At 41.9% G+C, this 22,813-nt stretch overlaps 1 long non-coding RNA gene across 1 annotated transcript in view; it reads left to right on the top strand.

Annotated features, from left to right (window-relative positions):
• Nucleotides 1–22,346, top strand: part of LOC149456915 (uncharacterized) — a 162,883-nt gene extending 140,537 nt beyond the window's left edge. The window contains exon 3 of the long non-coding RNA XR_016313782.1: nt 21,718–22,346. This is a non-coding gene — a long non-coding RNA (uncharacterized LOC149456915). The remainder of the gene's footprint in view (nt 1–21,717) is intronic.
• The last annotated feature ends 467 nt before the right edge of the window (nt 22,347–22,813 follow it).

Below are 22,813 nucleotides of genomic sequence, written 5' to 3'. Positions count from 1 at the left end.
GGAGAGTGCAAAATCTGGTGCAGCTCTGCATAGAAACCAATCAGCTTCCAGGTTTTATTGTCAAAACTTAATTGAGCAAGCTGAAGTTAGAAGCTGATTGGCTACCATGCACAGCTGCACCGGATTTTGCAGTTACCAGTTTTAGTAAATCAACCCCAATGTTTCTAAAGCTAGACATGTGAATTATACGGCTGGATCAATTTTAATGCTTTTTCAGCAACGCAGTAAAAAGTGCAGCATCCCAAGCCAACCAACCAAATGGCGTCTGGTCTTTGCCTTATGAAACTTACCTGTCTCATGATCTTTTAGCAAGTGAAATAAAGGGAACTGGAGTAAAGTAAATAGGGGTTATTAGAGTTACAATTAAAATTGCAGAAACTGCAATTTGAATATTAAAACAAAAGTAAAAGGACCCAGTAAAATGGAAATGTCACGTGTGTCATGGATAGGCATGTGATAATTGTATCATGAACTATATATACTTTACATACTCATATGCAGGGGAATAAAAATCAAATTACCCACATGATGAATAATATGAAGTGAATGCAGCCCAGCACAACATGTCTGCTCTTCCTACACAAAATGCAGTATTTTACACAAAAATGGGAGTACAGCACTGTATGCGTTGTGTGCTTTGCAAGAGGCTAAGGTACAAAAAAAAAGAATAAATTAAAAAAACACATTCTCCTGATGATGGTATCATATGACCAAGCACCAGTGATTGGAGTGGATAGCCTGCGATGAGGTCGGTTTTGGAAACCACAGGTTCTTATAGTGCACCATTACAACCTTGGGCACTATGCACGCTGGCATCCTAACAACTGATGATGTCATTGGTTGACTGGGTGACACCGTGCTTCTTTATGAAATCCTTGCCACGAGTAACACAAAGAGAGGGGCCTGCAGAAATGAAACTAATAAACCACTGAGGGGAAAACACAGGCGCAAGTGTCTTAGCATGTCTACAAGGTAGTAGAGCAGCTCCACATGGACATCTATGGCTTACATTCCTATTTAACATGACATTCAAATTCTTGCAGGGGAACTCCAGGAAGCAGAACTCTAAAGCACAGTGGGATATGTATTTTTTTATGTCAGGTACTTATATAGCGATGTCAATTTATGGAGCGCATTACATATATATTGTACATTCACATCAGTCCCTAACCCTCAAGGGGCGTACAATCTAAAGTCCCTAACTCACATTCATACATACACATACTAGGGCCAATTTAGACAGGAGCCAATTAATCTACCAGCATGTCTTTGGAGTGTGGGAAGAAACCAGAGTACCTGGAGGAAACCCACACAGGCACAGGGAGAACATGCAAACTCCAGGCAAGGTTGGGATTTGAACCAACAACTCTAGTACTGCGAGGCAGAAGTGCTAACCTTTTAGCCACCGTGCTGCCAAAGATCACTAAGCTGCTTGTATGTGTCGATCTTTTGCCGGTGAGAGGAAAGAATTGTGACTCCCTTGCTGACGAAAAGGCTGCAAAAGAAGTTGCCAGCAGGAGCATTCTGGATGCCTTTTGAGATGGTAGCTTTTGTCAACCAATGTATTTAGCTGAATTAGGCTCCATTCACACTTGTGTAATTCTAAAGTTGCACTGGAAATAGTGTGACTCTGATGCGACTTTGATCCGACTTTACACTCTCTGGCACTAAGTGGCATCAAAATCGTGTAGGAAGCTTGTTAAACTTGCTGCAACTTTAGGTCACATATATATTGTACATTCACATCAGTCCCTAACCCTCAAGGGGTGTACAATCTAAGGTCCCTAACTCACATTCATACATAAACATACTAGGGACAATTTAGACAGGAGCCAATTAACCTACCAGCATGTCTTTGGAGTGTGGGAGGAAGCTGGAGTACCCAGAGGAAACCTCTGCTGCAGCCAGCTTTTGTGGAACTGGTTAATGTAATGGTGCTTTCAATGTAATGGAGGCAAGGCTATGAAGTATTTGCATGTTCTTAGCAAACAGTAAATAGACTTAAAAGTTAGGCCCTCACTGACCTCTGTAACAGCAGACATTGTGGAGAAATGATTCCTCAAAGCTCACAGGAGAAACACTGTTTCTGGTGCTCTGTGTTTACTTTATTAGAAGGGTAGAATTCTGCAAAAGTCACTGCTGGAATGGGGAGCAGGGTGAGCTGAGTTGTCTTGGATAGGGACTTCAACTGTATATGTAGTAAGAAATTTTTAAATGACCCATATAAAAAAAAAATTCTGCTTAAGCTCCTCCTAACTATACCCCTCTGATATCTTTAATCTTTTTTTAATTTTTAATTTTTTAAGTGAGTGAGAACCCTTGTTAGATTTTTATTGTTGCTGTGCCCCCATTAGAAAGATTTACATTCTCGATATGCCCTGGTGACCATTGTCACAGAAAGAGAAAATTGTACAGTTATCACCAGAACAAGATTTAAGGATAAATGCAGCATTCCAATGGAAACACTATCTGCGGTGACAACTGTCTAAGAGGGCAATTCTCTTCACTTTTTAGAGATTTTCTCTCACTTCCTGCTGCTTCTCTGGCACAAGATGCAAAGGGAAATCTCCCCAATAGGACAGCAAAAAATTAACCTATGAGGGTTCCAATCGACAACAAAAAAAAAATTGTCTATACATATTCTTACAATTCATATTGAGCATGGTTTGCTCCACAGTGCCTGCAGATCCATAGGTCAGTGACGATTTGCTTTAAAGCTTATTAACTGCTTGATCTGATAATGTCAATATTTGAATGTCCTTCGCCTGGCCATAGTTACATTTTAAGTGACAATTCTTAACCTCCTCGGCGGTCTGATTCTTTCCGATTTTTTGTGCTGAAAGCGGTACCATTTTTTTGCATGGAAATATGTCGTTTTTTATTGTAGGCTGTAATTTTTAGGAATAACTCACTGAAATCTGTCCGAACAAGAGTCTAGTAAACATCCCGGGTATGATAAAACTTGAAACACGAAATCATAAATTATAATTTAATAAATAATCATAAAAAATAATAATATAATAATAATACATTTAATTCAATAATATAATCAAACCAAAAACACTGACATTTGAAATACAGAGGCAAGTTCGCACATTGCTGAGCAAAGTCGCAAAATCGTTTTCAGTGTCTGATGAGGAATTTCCCCCACGAATCATTATCACTCAATTCTGCAAGTGGTTCTGATTTACTATCGCTGTTCTAAAACCGCTTTTGACCTAAAGGGACGCTTTTTGGACACCATGGACTTTTCTAAGTTTCCAGGCAGAAAGAACATTCAAAATGCAGGCAGGGCGCAGGACAAAGCAGTAGGGACAAAATATATGTGAAATGCATTGAAACAGCAATGACAGCAAAAATGACATTTTTTAAAAATTTCAAATTTCCCACCGGTTCCGGCGCCCGTACGTCCCGATGTCACAGGGACCGGAACACGGAAGCCGGATGCTGGCATCGGCCGGAGGAGATGGCTGGGGATGCTGCAGGGGACACATCGCGGGAGCGAAGGACAAGGTAAGTGCTGCAGGGACCCCCAGAGCAACGCCGCATGGTAAGCCCGAGTGTAGCTCGGGGTTACCGCTCTTGGTATTGAAATTTTACTCCGAACTACACTCGGGAATACCGCTAAGGAGGTTAAGCAAAGTAAACCAATCAAAATGTAACTTTAAGCCTTAGGTTAGCCATACATGACTTGATATTCCCTTGTTCAGGCCACGCAAAAACTCAATTGATTCTCTGCTCAGTATAGATGGAGGAATCTTTCCTTCCGGCTATTGTATTCAAGCACTCGAGGCAGTTTAGACACCCAAACAGGGACTGTATCTTATAGTTACATAGTTAGTCTGGCTGAAAAAGGACAAAATTCCATCCAGTTCAACCATCAAAAAAAAAGAAAAAGTTATAATCCTACACCCACAGTTGATCCAGAGGAAGGAAAAAAAACTCAGCAAAGCATGATCCAATTTGCTCCTGCAGGGGAAAAATTCCTTCCTGATCCCCCGAGAGGCAATCGGATATTCCCGGAAATAATAGTATCATGTACCAGCCATGTTTAAAATACATATTATGTTTCTGTTGAATGAACAAATAATTCAATTATAGACTTTCTTTAACATAAACTAAAGGCATAACTTTTTTTTTTTTTTAATAGTTTTGGACAGAGTAGAGATGGAATTTAACACGTATTAGATTTTTTTTCTGCTATCTGTCCCCTCGTTAGACTCCCCATTACTCTCTCTATTTGTCCTGTTTGCCATTACTATTGAAAGTGAAAGTAAAAGAAAATCCAAAATTTTGGCTTGTCGCCAAACTAAGATACTTAAAAATCTCCATGGGGGACACTTTAAAAATTTCTACAGGTTACCAGTTTAGAGTTACAGAGGAGGTCTAGTGCGAGAATTATTGCTCTTGCTCTGCTGTTCCTTGTGATACCTCACATGTGTGGTTTGAACAGCGTTTACATAAGTGGGCGTGGCCTATGTATGCATTCACCACTGCGCGCCAGCACGGGGGGGACAGGAGCACTTTCATTTTTTTTAAATGTATTTTATTCCTTTTTTTTTTACACTGTCCCTTTAATTTTTTTTAATCGCTTTGATTCCTACACAAGGAACGCAAACAGCCCTTGTGATAGAAAAAAGCAGTGACGGTTCCTTTTTATGGAGAGCTGTGGGGTCAATAAGACCTCACATCTATCCTCTATAATGTAAAGATTACAAAAAGGCATTGATCTAGTGCTTTCAAAAATGAAAAAGCCAGAGCTGGAAGTGATGTAATGACGTTGCTCCGGAGCTCCAAGGGCATAGAGATGAGTAGAGGCCATCTTTTCTTCACTGATCTCTATGCCCAGAGCCTGAAGTGACGTAATGACGTTGCTCCGGAGCTCCAAGGGCATAGAGATGAGTAGAGGCCATCTTTTCTTCACTGAACTCTATGCCCAGAGCCTGAAGTGACGTAATGACGTCGCTCCGGAGCTCCAAGGGCATAGAGATGAGTGGAGGCCATCTTTTCTTCACTGATCTCTATGCCCAGAGCCTGTGGTGACGTAATGACGTCGCTGTGGTGCTCCAAGGGCATAGAGATGAGTGGAGTCCATCTTTTCTTCACTGATCTCTATGCCCAGAGCCTGAAGTGATGTAATGACATCGCTCAGGAGCTCCAAGAGCATAGAGATGAGTGGAGTCCATCTTTTCTTCACTGATCTCTATGCCCAGAGCCTGAAGTGACGTAATGACATCGCTCAGGTGCTCCAAGGGCATAGAGATGAGTGGAAGCCATCTTTTCTTCACTGATCTCTATGCCCAGAGCCTGAAGTGACGTAATGACGATGCTCTGGTGCTCCAAGGGCATAGAGATGAGTAGAGGCCATCTTTTCTTCACTGATCTCTATGCCCAGAGCCTGAAGTGATGTAATGACATCGCTCAGGAGCTCCAAGAGCATAGAGATGAGTGGAGTCCATCTTTTCTTCACTGATCTCTATGCCCAGAGCCTGAAGTGACGTAATGACATCGCTCAGGTGCTCCAAGGGCATAGAGATGAGTGGAAGCCATCTTTTCTTCACTGATCTCTATGCCCAGAGCCTGAAGTGACGTAATGACGATGCTCTGGTGCTCCAAGGGCATAGAGATGAGTGGAGGCCATCTTTTCTTCACTGATCTCTATGCCCAGAGCCTGAAGTGACATAATGACGTCACTCCGGTGCTCCAAGGGCATAGAGATGAGTGGAGTCCATCTTTTCTTCACTGATCTCTATGCCCAGCCACTGGGATCATTGGAATGGGTTCTCAGCTAAGCCTGGGAACCACCAGAAAGAGACAGCAGGTAGCGGGGCTATTTTTGGCACCTGTATCGGTGCCTATTTTCATATCGGCCAAAGATCAATAGGGGTATTTTCGTCCGAAACATTTCGGTTGCCGAAATTTCGGTGCATCCCTAGTTATAACCTTCCCTTACTCCACCTATAATGAAAAAAATTATTTAACCGTTTGCCTTAAGCTGCTGCTGCTCTGTGTGTCCATTAACACACGGAACGTGGCTCGGCCCTGCCCCTGATCTCTTCTCATTGGCTCACTGGCTGTGATTTTTTTTTTTACATTTCTTTAGTTACTTCCTGGTTTCTGGCCTAGGCAAATTATGTCATACATCCCAGGAATCTTCAGTAGGGGAGGGAGGGTTCTCAGCTCAGCCAGTGCCTGAGCAAAGGGTAAATGGATTCCAGGAAGTAAATGCTACATGAATGAATCATCTGCCCTTACTTAAGATGGCCACTGCCAGAAATGCCAGGGGGTGTTTTTCAAAATGATTTCTCAGCAAAGTAAAGCATGGAGACATGGGGGATTTGCTGTGAATATTAACAATGAATGAAATAGCATTTTTGGTTTTTGGTGCTTACATGCAGTGCAGTCCCACCTTATTTGAACAAGCTGAAGTTAGAAGCTGATTGGCTCCCATGCACAGCTGCACCAGATTCTGAGTGCTCCAGTTTTAGTAAATCTCCCCTAATTTGTATAAGGTCCATATGGCAAACTGTATGCTGATCAGAATGTGAGTTAAAGTGGTTGTCAACCCTTTCATATACCCAGTGAAGTGACTGTCCTCAGGTGATACACAGAGATTAAAAAAATCCTCCTACATAAGTTGTACCTGTTTATCTACAGTCCACTCTGCTCTACATATGTTCAAATTTATAAAGCTTGTCTGAGCGTTCAGAAAACAGGAGGCAGAGAACTGAAATTACACAATGCAGAGCTCAGTGAGGAGAGCTCTGATTGCTGATTGGAGGGAATAGACATACCCCAGGATAATAGCTCACAGGAACAGAGCCAAGGCATTCAATCTGCTGGAGGTCCCTCCCATGTCACCATTTTTTTCTTGATGTAAGGAAAACTTGTCAGAAGTGATTGATGCTGATAGCAGAGGAATGAAGCAGCAGACAAAAATGACGTTTAGTGGTCTGGATAGAGACAAGTACACACTATAGAAGGATATACTTTGTTCATATTTCATGTCTGAGGTTTGCAACCACTTTAAGCTTTGACAGCCTTCTGTTCTCTACAGCCTTCTAAGGCACGCATTACATCCAGCTTTTGTGAGCTCCAGCAGGCAGGGGGTGGGGATCTGATGTAACACATAGCACAACATAGAACATGGAGCTGAATCTAAAACCTGAGTGGAAGGAATAGACATCCTCCTCTACACCCTCCTCTTCACCCTCCTCTTCACCCTCCTCTTCACCCTCCTCTACACCCTCCTCTTCACCCTCCTCTTCACCCTCCTCTACACCCTCCTCTTCACCCTCCTCTACACCCTCCTCTACACCCTCCTCTTCACCCTCCTCTTCACCCTCCTCTACACCCTCCTCTTCACCCTCCTCTATACCCGCCTCTTCACCCTCCTCTACACCCTCCTCTATACCCGCCTTTTCACCCTCCTCTACACGATCCTCTACACCCTCCTGTTTACCCACCTCTTCACCCTCCTCTACACCCTCCTCTTCACCCTCCTCTACACCCTCCTCTACACCCTCCTCTTCACCCTCCTCTATACCCGCCTCTTCACCCTCCTCTACACCCTCCTCTACACCCTCCTGTATACCCACCTCTTCACCCTCCTCTACACCCTCCTCTTCACCCTCCTCTACACCCTCCTCTACACCTTCCTCTTCATCCTCCTCTACACCCTCCTATATACCCACCTCTTCACTCTCCTTTACACCCTCCTCTACACAGTTTGCTAGGAAAACATGCACAACTGAGGCTGTCAATCACCTGCTGTGTGCTGGGGGAGAGGCAGGACCATCTTCTGGGATTGTCTGGTTTTGGCAAAGACTGTCAGAAATTAGTCACAGCAGGTGCTTTGAACCAAGACAAGTGCACACTATAGAAGAAGTTGCTTGTTCATTTTTCATTTCAGAGGATTACAACCAATTTAATATTCAGCTAAAATGTATCTCAGCACATAACATCAAAATACTAGATGAATATTTGCTGACAGATAAAATAAATCACTTACTAAGGTGTTTGAGCAGAAAGCTCTAAGTAATGACTTGGTGTGTGTTTCCTTACTCGCTGACACTCTTACCTCTGTACAGATGGTTAATTCCAATATAACAATAGACAAGCAGTCTGCAGCTGAAATTAGAAACTTGCCAACTAAAGCCATCTAGCCGGCACTGAAATGATGCTTGATTCGATAATCAGTAATCCTGATAACAGCAGGAGACTACCATTCTGTTTGAATATTGCTGGCACCAATGTCATTTATCCGAAATTAGATTAAGTCACTTATAGCTCAGCTTTGTGTGAGCAATGATATCGCTCACAAAGGAACCGCGAGCATTTCTGAGATAGAGGTGAACACTGGAATATGCCCATTTATATTACCATAGTTGACTTGGCAGTTGTAAAAGCATACTCACTGTGGGGGTTATTTACTAAAACTGGAAAGTGCAAAATCTGGTGAAGATGTGCATAGAAACCAATCAGGTTCCAGGGTTTATTGTCAAAGCTTAAAGTGGTTGTAAATCTCAGACATGAAATATGAACAAAGTATATCCCTCTATAGTGTGTACTTGTCTCAATCCAGAGCACTAAGTGTCATTTCTGCCTGCTGCTTCATTCTTCTGCTATCAGTATTAATCACTTTTGACAAGTTTCCCTGAAATCATGAGAAAAATGACAAAGGGGAGGGATATTGAGCAGATTGACAGCCTCAGCTCTGTTCCTGTGAGCTGTGTGGAGGGGGTGTGTCTCTTCCCTCCAATCAGCTCTAAGAGTTCTCCTCACTGAACTGTACATTGTGTAATTTCAGCTCTCTGCCTCCTGTTTTCTGAACTGTCAGACAAGCTTTATAAATTCTGAACTTTGAAAGGATGTATGTAGAAGAGGGGACTGCATATAAACAGATTCTAAGTACACCGGTTACATCGATTTTAGTAAATATCCCCCAGTATGTCTTCTAAATAGTCTATGATGCCTCTTCTTTTGGTTTAGATAAGTGGTTGTCAACATACAAGTAGGGATGAGCTTGGGTTTGGCCAAACCTGGAAAAAAGCTGTCAGTGTCGGCCCAATCAGCTGTGGCTGGGGCATTCCTCATCCCTTAACTGCACACACACAAAGGGGTGGGATGCTCATGACATCATTGGTCTAATAGGGTCACATGGCCATATTATTGAAACGGGGGGAGATTTACTAAAACTGGAGAACTCAGAATCTGGTGCAGCTGGGCACTGTAAGCCAATCAGCTTCTAACTTCAACGTATTCAAGTAAGTTTTGACAATCAAACCTTGAAGCTGATTGGCTACCATGCACAGCTGCACCAGACTTGGCACTCTCCACTTGAAGTAAAAAACTCCCACAGTGTACCTAACTGGAGTCTAGTAGGAAAATATGGATAAACACTGCCACTGCCTGCTTACTCAGGTCAACAAAAAAAATAAAAATAAAAATGGTGCAAGAGATTTGTTTAGTGTGGCTGAGTAACAGCCCAAGGGTAAGAACTAGGTAGCGTGTACAGTTACAGAAAGTTTGTGTAAGAAGAAATAGACAATTACCCTCCACCCTGTAGCAGAAATACTGCTACAGAGTGGCAGGGCTGTGCAAAATCACACACACATATATAGATATATAATTTGCATTTCCGGGTAGGGGGCACGCGTGCAAGTGCACGCAGCCCTAGCCACGCCGCCATTGGTAGATAAGGATGTCAATCATTGGGTCCTGGATATCAATTCCCCGTCAGCACCTGGCGATCGTCGGGGAAAACTGACAGGGGAGACACCTGTCAGCACAGGTCTCTCCCCTATCAGCATAGACGTGCTGCTTTGTATTTCTCTGCACAGCAGAGAAAGACAAAGCAGCATGTCTCCCTAGTAAAGCACACACACAGCACATAATGTAAAACAGCACAGCACACAGTTAACCCTTTGATCACCCCAGATGTTAACCCCTTCCTGCCCAGTGTCATTCGTACAGTGTCAGTGCTTTTTATTAGTGTCACTGTGGATGTTAGTGACCGATAGTCAGTTCCCCCCTAGTGCCAGAATGCCTGCCACAATCCCGATATAAGTCGCTGATCGCCGCCATTACTAGCATAAAAAAAAAAAAAAATTCCAGTATATACACCGCCATTTTTAAACGCTATGACTTTTACGTAAACCAATTAATTTACACATCTTGGGATTTTTTTTTAGCAAAGACATGTAGCAGAATACATTTTGGCCTAAATTTATGATGACATTTGATTTTCTAAATTTTTTTATATGTTTTAGAGCAAAAGGTCAAAAATATTGTTTTTTTTTTTCAAAATTGTCAGTCTTTTTTTGTTTATAGTGCAAAAAAACAAAAACAGCAGAGGTGATTAAATACCATTGAAAGAAAGCTCTATTTTGGGAAAAAAATGACAGAAATGTTATTTATGTACAGCGTTGCATGACTGCGCAATTGTCAGTTAAAGTAACTCCGAGCCGTATCGCAAAAAATTACCTGGTCAGGAAGGGGGGTAAATCCTCAGGAGGGCAAGTGGCTAGCAACAATCTTGATATACTTGTACCAGCACCTTAGACAAGACTGAATAATTCTCTGTAATGATAAGAAAAGAACTCCAAAGGGCGCCCCCCAAGTATAGCATTAGAAAGACTTTAATGGTAAAAAGACAATAAACAACTCACAAAGGTGCAAAATATGACACCTGTCATGAGCTCATCCCCATATAGATCCCATGTGGATGCATGGCAGATCACTCCATTTCAAAAAACAGCCTCACTGCCACTAGCCACATGGAAGAAACCAGGAAGCAAGCTCAGGGATTATGATGCCAGGGATCTTGGTGGAATGCTAGGCTGAACCGGAAGTGATGTCAGATGTTGCTGGAGGGCAAAAGGGATGTAAATACATTAGCATTGAGTTTGAGAAAGAAGCCTGGACAGCTATGAAACGCGTAGTTCTGAGCTTGCTTCCTGGTTGCAGTGAGGCTCTTTCCTGGAATGGAGTAATCTGCCATGCATCCACATGAACAGGCACCATATTTTGCTACCTTTATGAGTTTATTGTCTTTTTACCATTACACTCGGGCTTACCATGCGGCGCTGCATAGGGAGTCCCTGCAGAGCTTACCTTGTCCTTCGCTCCCGCGATGTGTCCCCTGCAGCGTCCCCGGCCATCTCCTCCGGCCAAATCTGGCATCCGGCTTCTGTGTTCCGGTCCCTGTGATGTTGGGACGTACGGGCGGCGGCGGCGGGAAATTTGAAAATTTTAAAAAATGTCCTTTTTTTCCAAACAAATTTTACATAGTTAAACATTACTGTATCAAACCATTTCACATACATTTTGTCCCGAGTGCTTTGTCCTGCGCACTGCCTGCATTTTGTCTGTTGTTTCTGCCTGGAAACTTAGAAATGTCCATGGCGTCCAAAAGGTGTCCCTTTAGGTCAAAAGCGGTTTTAGACCGGCTAGAGAACAGCGATAGTAAATTAGAACCACTTGCAGAATTGAGTGATAATGATTTGTGGGGAAATTCGTCATCAGACACTGAAAACGATTTTGCGACTTTGCTCAGCGATGTGTGAACTTGGCGCTATATTTCAAATTTCAGTGCTTTTGGTTTGATTATATTATTGAATTAAATTTATTATTATTATATTATTATTTTTTATGATTATTTATTAAATGATATTTAATGAAGTTATGATTTCGTGTTTCAAATTTTATCATACCCGGAATGTTTACCAGACTCTTGTTCGGACAGATTTCAGTGAGTTATTCCTAAAAATTACAGCCTACAATAAAAAAACTACATATTTCCATGCAAAATAACGGTACCGCTTTCAGCATTAAAAATCTGAAATAATCATACCGCTAGGGAGGTTAATTCATTTTTAATATCCAAAGCATACTCCCCCCATCCATCCATGACTCCATGATTTAGTTTGCTGAGAAATCACTTAGAAAAACACCACCTAGCATTTCTGGCCATGGCCATCTTGAGTAAGGGCAGAATATTCATGTAGCATTTACTTCCATCTGCCTTTAGCTCAAGTATGTAGGCAGGAGGGTGTGCTTAGCTTAGAAAATCATTCCTCCCTTCCTGAAGACTCCTGCGATGTATGACATAATTTGCCTAGGCATGGAAACCAGGAAGTAGCTAAAGAAATGTAAAAAACATTCTAAAACAAGTAAATATTATACACCTTCCCAGGGGTGAACTGACCATTTGGAAACTCGGGCACTGCCCGAGGGCCTGGGGTCAGTAGGGGGCCCCATGAGATGCCCCTGGCACCTTTTTCATAGGCTTTTTTGAGTTTGGGCAAGGACACAGGGGCCCCATGATCCCCTATTGCCCGGGGGCCCCATGAGTTGTCAGTCCGCCCCTGCACCTTCCTATATATTGCATTTACTAATGCAGCATAAGGATTCAAAATAGTGAGTGAAGTTTGGATTTATCATGATACATTTACATCAGGGGTGTCAAACTGGTGGCCCTCCAGCTGTTGCAAAACTACAAGTCCCATCATGCCCTTGCCTTTGGGAGTCATGCTTGTAACTGTCAATCTTGCAATGCCTCATGGGACTTGTAATTTGGCAACAGCTGGAGGGCCACCAGTTTGACACCCGTGATTTACGTGATCTATTTTACTGCCTTTACAATTCCTTGGTGATCAACAGCTGCTGAGGATTCCAGCCAATGTATTTGTGGTTTTGATTTACTGAGGGCAAAACGAGATGGCTTCTGATGTACAGATCTCTCGTCTTCTATTGCCTATTGTTTTATTTTAAAATATGATTCCCTGAATTACATGAAGAGTGTTGTAGACAATCTTTAGAATTGTGTCATGCCTCTGCACGACAAATGGTGTTGCCTACATGTCATTGGTACATATATTTCGAGCCTTGAGGTATGGTTGGGGGGAAGCACCAGAGTGTCTATGCAGCAGATAGCCCATCCTCAGTGCATGTTTAGTCCCCAAGCTGCACAATATCCTTTGTTTGCTAGGATGCTGTCAGCTGCTCAGATTCATTGGTTACTAGGAATCTGTTGGCTGTGAGGTCAATGGCGTCCTAGCAACCAATGACACAACCGCAGCTCCATTCAGCTGCCTGTGGGGAGGTGCAGCGTGGTGTAGCGGTAGTAAAGATAGAGTCCGGTTGCAATAAAAAAGTGGAACTTGTATTGAAGGGAATACCAAACTACAAACACCCCAGGTGGGAGAGCATCACTAGGGAGCCACTCACGGTTCAGTTCAAATGCAGAAAGAGGAGAGGTTCTGACAGTGTCTGTTTCAGAGAAGTGCAGCCTAGCTAATCCAGTCCCAACAGGGGAGACTGCCTTGCAGGATGGCAAGTCCCTAGCCTGTCCCTTCTTGTCGGGAACCTTTCCCTGCAGCTAATTGCTTTCCCTGACAGGCGGGGACTCTCTCCGTATACTATCCACCTTTCAAATGCACACCAAAACCTGGGGGCAGGGACTTATAAAGACTTTGCTGACCCAAGATGGCCACCAGGGGTCACCTAGATGCAGCATAGCCAACCAGAACTGTTTCCAGGACCCAAGAAACCATAGAGAAACCTTGTTTCCATGAGTTCCTCTCCAGCTGTGGTACCACTCAGGTCAAGCAACACCTCCAGTGGAGAAAAAAAGATGCACTTGCTTACATGCCAGCTTACTCCAGTAAGTTGAGATATAAGAATACATAAAGGAGTATAGAATATGGTGTAGTTAGCATTCTTGACAACCAGGGCTGCTCTGTGCAACAAAATTATTTTTAGTAGTAATGAGTATATCACAACATTTAATGGCTAAAAACAAATACAAGCGTTTCCACACATTCACAGTGGAGAAATGCCCACTTGCATTGGTGGTCCATGAAGAAGGACCCCTAAATAAGTGGTCAGTGGGAGAAAGACTACCTTTCTTTTTAACTGTTGGCTACTCTGAAGAGTCCAGAGTGGTCAGCAGAGAAAAAGACCCCATATTGTCAAAATAATCTCTTTGGTATTGGGCTGTATGCATCTGCATGGACTTTGCGTAGAAGCATGCCATATTTTAGGTATTTTGATATAATCGCATTCTCTCAGTGAAAGTGATTATTTCCTAATTATTTGTACACTACACAGCAAGATAAAGGTGTAACATTCGTTACAGTAACTGGAGGCTGGTTCCTCTTCTAAGGTCTTGTGGCTTCTGCTACTATGACTGCCAGGACTGAGGCAGGGTTTGACACCTCTGACTTGGGGTATAGGTGTGTGCTTTGGTAGGAGTTAGGAGTCATGGTCTGTTGAGTATCATTGGAGAACTGAGAAGAAGAAGTGTTATTACCCCAGTGGGAAAGGAGGCTCATGGTCTGGAAAATCTTTTTGGGGAAAGCTAGAAATGTTCTCCTCTGAGAAGCTGAGCCAGGATAGCTGGAGGACCAGAGTACAAGTTTCTGACTTGAAGCAATCCCTCACATCAGTGGTCACCAAACGGTGGCCTATTGTGTGCCTTTGACTGGCCCTTGGGGTACTTTTCCTCCCATTGATATGAGACACTCTTCCTTCCACTGCTGCCAACAATGGGGCATAATGCCTACCACTGGCACCAAAAATGAGGCACTATTCCTCCCTCTAGTATCACAAATGGGGCGCTGCTTACCCCCCACTGATGCCAGGACAATTTCTACTCCCAATGGCCACAGTCTGGTCCCCAGAAGTCTGAAGGACCAGTAAACTGGCCCTTTGTTTAGAAAGCTTCGAGACCCCTGCCTTACATGGATAGTGGATCAGAATCAGGCCAGCCATAGGGATGGAGATGACGTGTGAATTAACTTTGTTATGCTAAAAGAAAGAACTTTAAAAAGTTGCAAGTTAACTAAACAGCATCAAAATACATAACCAAACTCAGTCTCTCCTTATCCCCATAAATTGAGAGGGTGAGCCCACACATGGGGTACTTTCAGCACAGTTCAGCATGAAACGGATAGTAGAACTGGTGAAAGAGGACCTGCTGAGATGGCTGAAGTAAAAATGGTCTCCCCATGTGGACTAAGGCTGGACCTGCTGGTAGCTGAGAGGTCCTTTGTGTGTACAGTAAGTGAGAGTGTTTTCCAATGTGGCCTGGAGGATGTAGAAAGGTGAGCTGACTTTATGTGACTCTGGGGTCTTGAACCCACCATCATGAAGTTGGCTGTTCAGTTTTTGATGAATAGACAATCTTACAGCTAGGGACACTACATTCTTAAGTGGAATAGCACCTGCTATCAGGATTAAGATTTCATTCAAAGCCTAAATTCATTACATTTTTACATAGATGACCAAAAACTGCAACTCAAAATGCAAATAAAGATACCCAATGATAATGAAAACATGTTATTTGTATAAGGTAGTCTCATCAATTTGCTGAATTTGGGGATCTTTAAATCAGAAATCATATATTTCCTTGCAGTGCCTCCTGTTCATTTTGATTTTTGAGTACACAAAGTACCAAGATCAGACATGTTTTCCCGTCTTGTGTGCTGCCAGAAGTACACTGATAAACTTGTTACATTTGATAATCCCTCCTGTGATTACAGTATGCTTCAGGCTCCAAGAGGCCCTAGAGAAAAAGTATGGATGCAAATGAGTCTACTGGTGCCCACATAATTGTACACTTGTCTTGATTACTTTGGAATCCATTGAAAGATTATACCTGCTGGGGAAAAACATGCAAAGGTTTGCATGTTCTAAAAATTGCCTGTGGTTTGAAAACAAGAATTTCCTAAAGCAACAAAATTATGCCAAACAAGCATTCTTGAACTCCCACATTCTAGCCTAACTTCACCTAAATGAACTCGTTAGCGCCTGCAAAGACTATTAACACAATGGGGGGAATTTACTAAAACTGGAGAGTGCAATATCTGGTGCAGCTCTGCATAGAAACCAATCAGCTTCCAGATTTTATTGTCAAAGCTTAACTGAACAAGCTGAAAGTGTCATTAAACCCACATCATAAAAAACGATCTATAAATGCTGTACTACATGCTGTTCATACTCACTCAGTGACTATGGGATTTATTTTCTCTATTCTGCAAAAAAATTTGGTTGATCCTGCTGTTCTCTATCTCCCCCTTCTGTCCATGTCCCCAATGCAGCTGGGGATTTTGAAGAGCAGTGTTGGCAGCTACTGCACATGTGCAGTTTTAAGTGAGTTTCTATGCTAAGCATTTCCTCCCTATCACATCTGAGCAGCAGCTGTGACTATACAGTTACACATGTGGGTGTATACATGGTGGTAAATGACAGCCTATTCCCTCCCTCTTCCTTCATGCCCACTAACCAGCTAAACACAATGGGGGCAGGATGTTACATCTTGATTGATGCAGACTTCACCTCCTTGTCATTCTAAGACACAGGCTGAAGGGGCATGACTGGCAGAAACTCACCTACACCATGTTATTACCAAAAAATAAGACAGATTAAATTTCAAATATATATTTGTATGACAATTCAAAACAGTTTATTGATATTATGTATTATGTATTTATTTTTACTCTGTATTCCAAAGGCTGCTTTTTTATTTTTAACATGTGAACAGCAGAAGAGGACTACAAGCTCCTCCTGCCACTGTTTCCCTGCAGACAGGCTGGAAAGAGCTGGGTCATGTGACAGCTGTATATTGATTAGAAAAAGGGTACTTTTTTATCTTTATTTAAAATAATTCCAGTGCCATTGTCCAGATACAGAAAGAGAAGGGACAATGTAAATGAAACAGTGTGTGTTTAGTATCACTTGAGGTTAGACACTGATTGGCTACCATGCACAGCTGCACCAGATTGTGAGTGCTCCAGTTTTAGTAAGTCTCCCCCAATTGTTCTATGCAACAGTCCAACCACATGAAAACTCAGAATATGACAGTTAAAAGAAATACAATATCTCCCAGAAGTGAGTCCACCCCTCACATTTGTGTAAATATTTTATTCTATGTTTTCATGTGACAACACTGAAGAAATGACACTTTGCTACAATGTGACGTAGTGAGTGTACCGCTTGTATAACATGGAAATTTGCTGTCCCCTCAAAATAACTCAACAAACAGCCATTCATGTCTAAACCGCTGGCAACAAAAGTGAGTCCACCCCTAAGTGACAATGTCCAAATTGGGCCCAATTAGCCATTTTTCCTCTCCGGTGTCATGTGACTCGTTAGTGTTACAAGATCTCAGGTGTGTTAAATTTGGTGTTATCGCTCTCACTCTTTTATACTGGTCACTGGAAGTTCAACATGGCACCTCATGGCAAAGAATTCTCTGAGGATGTGAAAAAAAGAATTGTTGTTCTACATAGAGATGGCCTAGGGCTATAAGAAGATTGCCAAGACCCTGAAACTGAATTATTTTGAGGGGACAGCAAATTTACACTGTTATACAAGCTGTACACTCTGTAGCAAAGTGTCATTTCTTCGGTGTTGTCACATGAAGAGATATAATAAAATAGTTACAAAATTGTGAGGGGTGGACTCACTTCTGTGAGATACTGTATGTGGCTAAAGAAACATTGTGGTTGATTTTCTAAAGGCAAAAAGGCTGTTGACTTTGCAAGGGAAGTTGCTCTTTGCAAGGAAATTCGCCTCACAGCTTAGTGAATATGGCGAAGTTTAATTTTGCAAAGAATACCCAATAATGCACAAAAAAAACATAATTTTACTTGCACATGATTGGATGATTGAAGTCAGTAGACCTTCACCCCATTCCCTAAGCAAATTCCCTATTCATCTCGGGCAAATTCCTCTGCAATGGGCAACTTCCTTTGCAAAGTGAACAGCCTGTTCGACTTTGGTAAATCAACCCTATTGAGTCTACATCGTTTAGTGCTCCTAATGAAACAGCACACAGAAGGTAGGTATGATATTAGCTCAGTGAATTTATACCAGGAATAGGTGCTTTAAGAGAATTGGTTGTGGAAGACATACAGTCATGGCCAAAAATGTTGGCACCCCTGCATTTCTGTCAGATAATGCACCACTTCACCCAGAAAATTGTTGCAATTATAAAGGTTTAGGCATTCCCATGTTTATTTTTTTTGTTTATATTGGTATGACACAAAAAATGGAGAAACAAAAATCCAAATCTGACACATTCCATGCAAAACCCTTAAAAATGGACTGGACAAAATTATTGGCACCCTCAACTTAATATTTGGTAGCACACCCCTTGGAAAAATAACTGAAATCAACTGCTTCGGTATCTCAGATTGGAAGGGTTCCTTTTCCCAACTGCTGATCTCTCCACAGGTGCTCTATGGGATTGAGGTCTGAACTTATTGCTGGCCAGGTACTCTCCAGCGCTTTGTGCGAAACCATTTCTGGGGACTTCTTGATGTGTGCTTTGGGTCATTGTCCATAACCTTTGACAGAGACCCAACTTTCTGACACTGGGCCCCACATTGCACCCCAGAGTTCTTTGGTAGCCTTCAGATTTCATAATGCCATGCACAGGGTCAAGACATCCAATGCCTGAAGCAGTAAAACAACCCCAAAACATCAGTATACCTCCACCATGTTTGATTGTAGGGACTGTATTCGTTTCTTTAAAGGTCTCATTTCTTTTTCTGAAAACAGTAGAATGATGGGTTTTACCAAAAAGCTGTAATTTTGTTTAGTCCCTCTACAGCACATTCTCCTAAAAGGATTTTGGCTTCTTCAGGTAAGTTTTGGCACTTTTTTGTGTCATACCAATAAAAACAAAAGAAATAAACATAAGAATGCCTAAACATATGTAATTGCAACTTCTGAGGGAAGTGGTGGATTATCTGACAGAAATGCATGGCTGCCAATATTTTTTGGCCATGACTGTAGTTATCATTGCAATGAAGTTCTCGAGGTACAAAATGTGGAAGTGGAAAAAAGCTTGAAAGAATGAACTGAATGAGAAAAGATTGATCAATCCTGAAGAATAGGGATGAGTGAAATTGATATTTTTAATTTTTTTAATTTATTTTTAAAATGAGTAAAATGTTGCCATTTTCCAAAGTGCTTTGAAACCAATGGAGAAGGAAATGAGAGGAACTTCAGTCTCATAGATCGTTGCCCCCTGGCCATGTTTAATAGACTGGCACATGCGCCGATGTACTACAGAGCTCTGTCTGACCTAGCGGAGGTCTTTGGTGCATTTGGCATATGCCGAGCTGTGGTCACGCATGCACAGTGAAAGGAGGTCCCGGACCTTCCTCACTGCAGTGCGTTTGTGCATGAAAACTTGTATGTGCGTTGACTTGCCAAAGGTATCTGCAAGGTTCTGAAGCCTGGAAGAGCCCTTCAGCAAAACTGTGCATGTGTGTGCAATGCCATTCTTGCCTAGACGAAAAAGGAGGAAGCAAAAAAAAAAAAAAAAACAGCACCTAAAAAAAAAAAAAAAAAAGATGGAAGGGGTATAGATTCAGTACAATGAATGATTGTTGTCACACTAAAACAGGAAGTGTGTTACTGGCAAGATTACTAGATAAAGGAAAAAAAAAAAACTCAGAAACAAAGGAAAGTAAATTCATTCACCATATATAAGGACTAGTAAGTTGTACTATATTACATTTTTGTTTCTGGGTTTAGACACATTTTAAATAGGCTTCTTGTACTGACTATATGGGCAGTATGCTGGGGAATTTTTGTATTTTCTGCATTTGTGTGGTGGATGGACACTCTCTGCTTTGCTCTCTCTTCGTGCCTCCATGGACTTAGCTGAGAGCAGTGGGAGCCATTGCCTCCAGCTGCTGTCAATCAAATCGTGTAAGAAGGGAGTGAGGAGTGGGGCTGAGCCATGCTGTGTGCATCAATGGATGCACACAGTCCAGCTCAGGATCATTAATGAAAGCATTGGGATCCATTGGCTCCTGCTTCTGTCAATCAAATTCTGTGAGGAGGGAGCAGGAGGCGGGGCTTAGCCATGCTGTCAACAGATGCACACAGCCCAGCTTGGGATCGAGCCCGCACAAGTGCCACCACAACAAAGGACTTGCTAAGGGACACTGGGAGAAGAGGAGGAGCCTAGAGCACCAGAGGGTGACACCAGAAGAGGAAGTGTGGGGCCGCTCTATACAATACTATTGAACAGAACAGCTAAGTATAGCATGCTTGTTATTTTAACCACTTCAGGACCGTCCATCCACATTGTACTGTGGACAGGAGGCTCCTACAGGCACAGCAAAGTATAAGTATGTTGCTGGCCTCTTCCAGGTACAGGGCACAAGCACAGCCACCCCCCATCCCCCCCGCTGTGGTTAGACACAACTGGATTTTGTCAGCAAGTCCCGCCCAATGATTCATGGCCGGGACCTGCTGATTGGCTGTGTCCAATCACAGCTCAGAGCCCTCTGTTAACAAACAACACAGGGCTCTGTACAGAGAGAACAAATAGATTTTTAGTAAAAAGCAGCACATATTACACACATTAACATTTGCTAGGTAAACACTTAACCCCTTGATTACCCGAGATGTTGACCCCTTCCCAGCCAGTGTCATTTGTACAATGTCAGTATTATCACTGATCACTGTATTAGTGTCACTGAAGATGTCAGTGTCAGTTCCCACCCAGCATCAGTTAGTATCACAGTCCCACTATAAGTCGCTGATCACTGCCATTACCAGTATATGTTAAAAAAAAAAATTCCAGTATACAGTATATACCTTAGTTTGTAGACGCTATAACTTTCACACAAACTACTGTATTCAATATACACTTACTGGGATTTTTTTTTTTTTTTTACCAAAGGCATGTAACAGAATACATTTTCACGTAAATTTTTGAAAAAATTAGATTTTGTAATTGTTTTTATTGGTTTATATGTATACATTTTGTGTATCTGTATATGCTTTATAGAACAAAGTAAAAAAAAAATGTTTTTGCACAATTTCCGACCTTTTATCATTTATATAATAAAAAATTAAAAACCCATTGGTGATAAAATACCACCAAAAAACTCTATTTGTGTGAAAAAATTATCTAAACTTAATTTTGGTACAGTGCTGCATGACTGCACAATTACCAGTTAAAGCTTAAACCAAAACCACTTAAAACTCCCCTAACATCACAATAAATATATATAATAAATATATATAACTATAAATCTATAAAAAATATATGTTTTTAAGAAAATTGCTGATAGGACATTCTGCAGTTTGTTATTTTAATAAAATAAATTGCTTTACAATCACTTTAAAACAAAATATTCCAGGCAGACTGAATGTGTATTGTGATCCATGGAGGTATTGACTGCAGCCTACCCACATGTCATTGGATTCTCTAGGTGATATCATAAAGGATCTTCCTTGTCAGACTAATATGACCAGAATAACCTTTTACTATATAATTTACACCGTATCCTACTAATACATTACATGTTATAATTAGGCCAGAAAGAAAGCAACAGCATCGGGTTCTTGACCACAAGCTATCAAGGTCAGCAAAGGACATCTTCACTTTGAAGGCAAACTCGGTGAGATGAAAGTCTACATTGCAGCAGAGGACAGCCATACATCACACAGAGAGCCAGAGGCAAAATGTTCCAGGAATCTTATGCAGATTTCCTCATTGTTACAGGTTGGGAATGGAGAGCAATTACTATGGGAATATGTATGATACTTTCCTCGTATAATCAGATGGACTCAAGGCCCAGATTGTGTTCAGCACGGTGGCGGCATGTGTTATGGAGATTGTAATGTATTTCAATCAAGAGGCATTAGGGTTACAATCAGTTAATTATGTTTGTTCCCGTCCAGGTCTGGTGCCATTGCAAGCTCGGCTGGTAACAACTACGTTGAGGGATGCGACATGCATGGATTGATGTCACCACCGCACTGAGCAGGAAGAAGGACGGGGAAAAACCAGTACTCCGAACAATGAAGAAATGCACGATGAGCTACCTCATTTACCATTTAACAGGGAGCTCAAATATGGTAATGAAAGACAGAGGAGGACGTGCTACAACTAAATCCTGACTCATAAGTTGGCTTGACAATTTCTCGTTTCTGAGGAATATTTCAGGTGCAGAAGTCAATTAAAAAACGTTGGCTTGTTGGGGTCATTGCCTTGGCAACAATTAAGGATGAAGAGGGGAAATCCATGGTGAATCGCCAGAGAAAAAATATATTATACTGATAGTGCCGCGCTCCTATACAAATAATCTGTGATACATAATTTCCAGATCAATAAATTATACCCTATACAATATGATCAATATTGCAGGAATTGATCATCTATTACCTATGCCATCATGCAAAAATAATAAACCATAATTGTGCTTATAATCATTTGTGATATCTAATAGTGAACAAAAATCAATAAATCTGTGCTTATATAAAGTCCTCTTTCAATGTGGATAATAAAGGTGAACTTCTTATTCCCACAATCCAAGTGCAGTGTGGTCTTAATATGCGCTCACCTTAAACTTTGCCTAATATAATAGGCAAAATTGGCTTTTTGTCCTTACTGGACTGATGGGGTAATCCTCCTGTATGCAGTTTTCCAAATGGCAAGTAGATGATTTGGAATTAGATCTTTGATCCACCTGGGGTCTCTGCAGTAATCGTGCCTGATAACTGTCAGGAATGGATGGATGGATGGATTGGTGTTTCCCCTTTGTTTTCCCCTCCTGGGGTCTCCTTCCTCATAAATTGCATTTGCAGTATATAAAGAAGCTGTCAGCATGGCCTGCAGTCTCTGCTGTACTCGCCGTGCTTATCCGAGTCAATGTCGTGACGTCAGAGCCCCTCCCCTACGTGTTGCGTCACCGGGTCACGTGACTTCATCAGGGGGACAGACAAGCTATCTTATCAGCAGAAAATGGAGCTCAATCATGTAAAGATGAGAAATAAA

The sequence above is a fragment of the Staurois parvus genome, unplaced genomic scaffold, assembly GCF_062004578.1.
Source record: "Staurois parvus isolate SC_StPar_1 unplaced genomic scaffold, SC_StPar_1.0 ptg000342l, whole genome shotgun sequence".
Classification (NCBI taxonomy): Eukaryota; Metazoa; Chordata; class Amphibia; order Anura; family Ranidae; genus Staurois; species Staurois parvus.
This window is presented reverse-complemented; position numbering and strand designations above follow the sequence as displayed.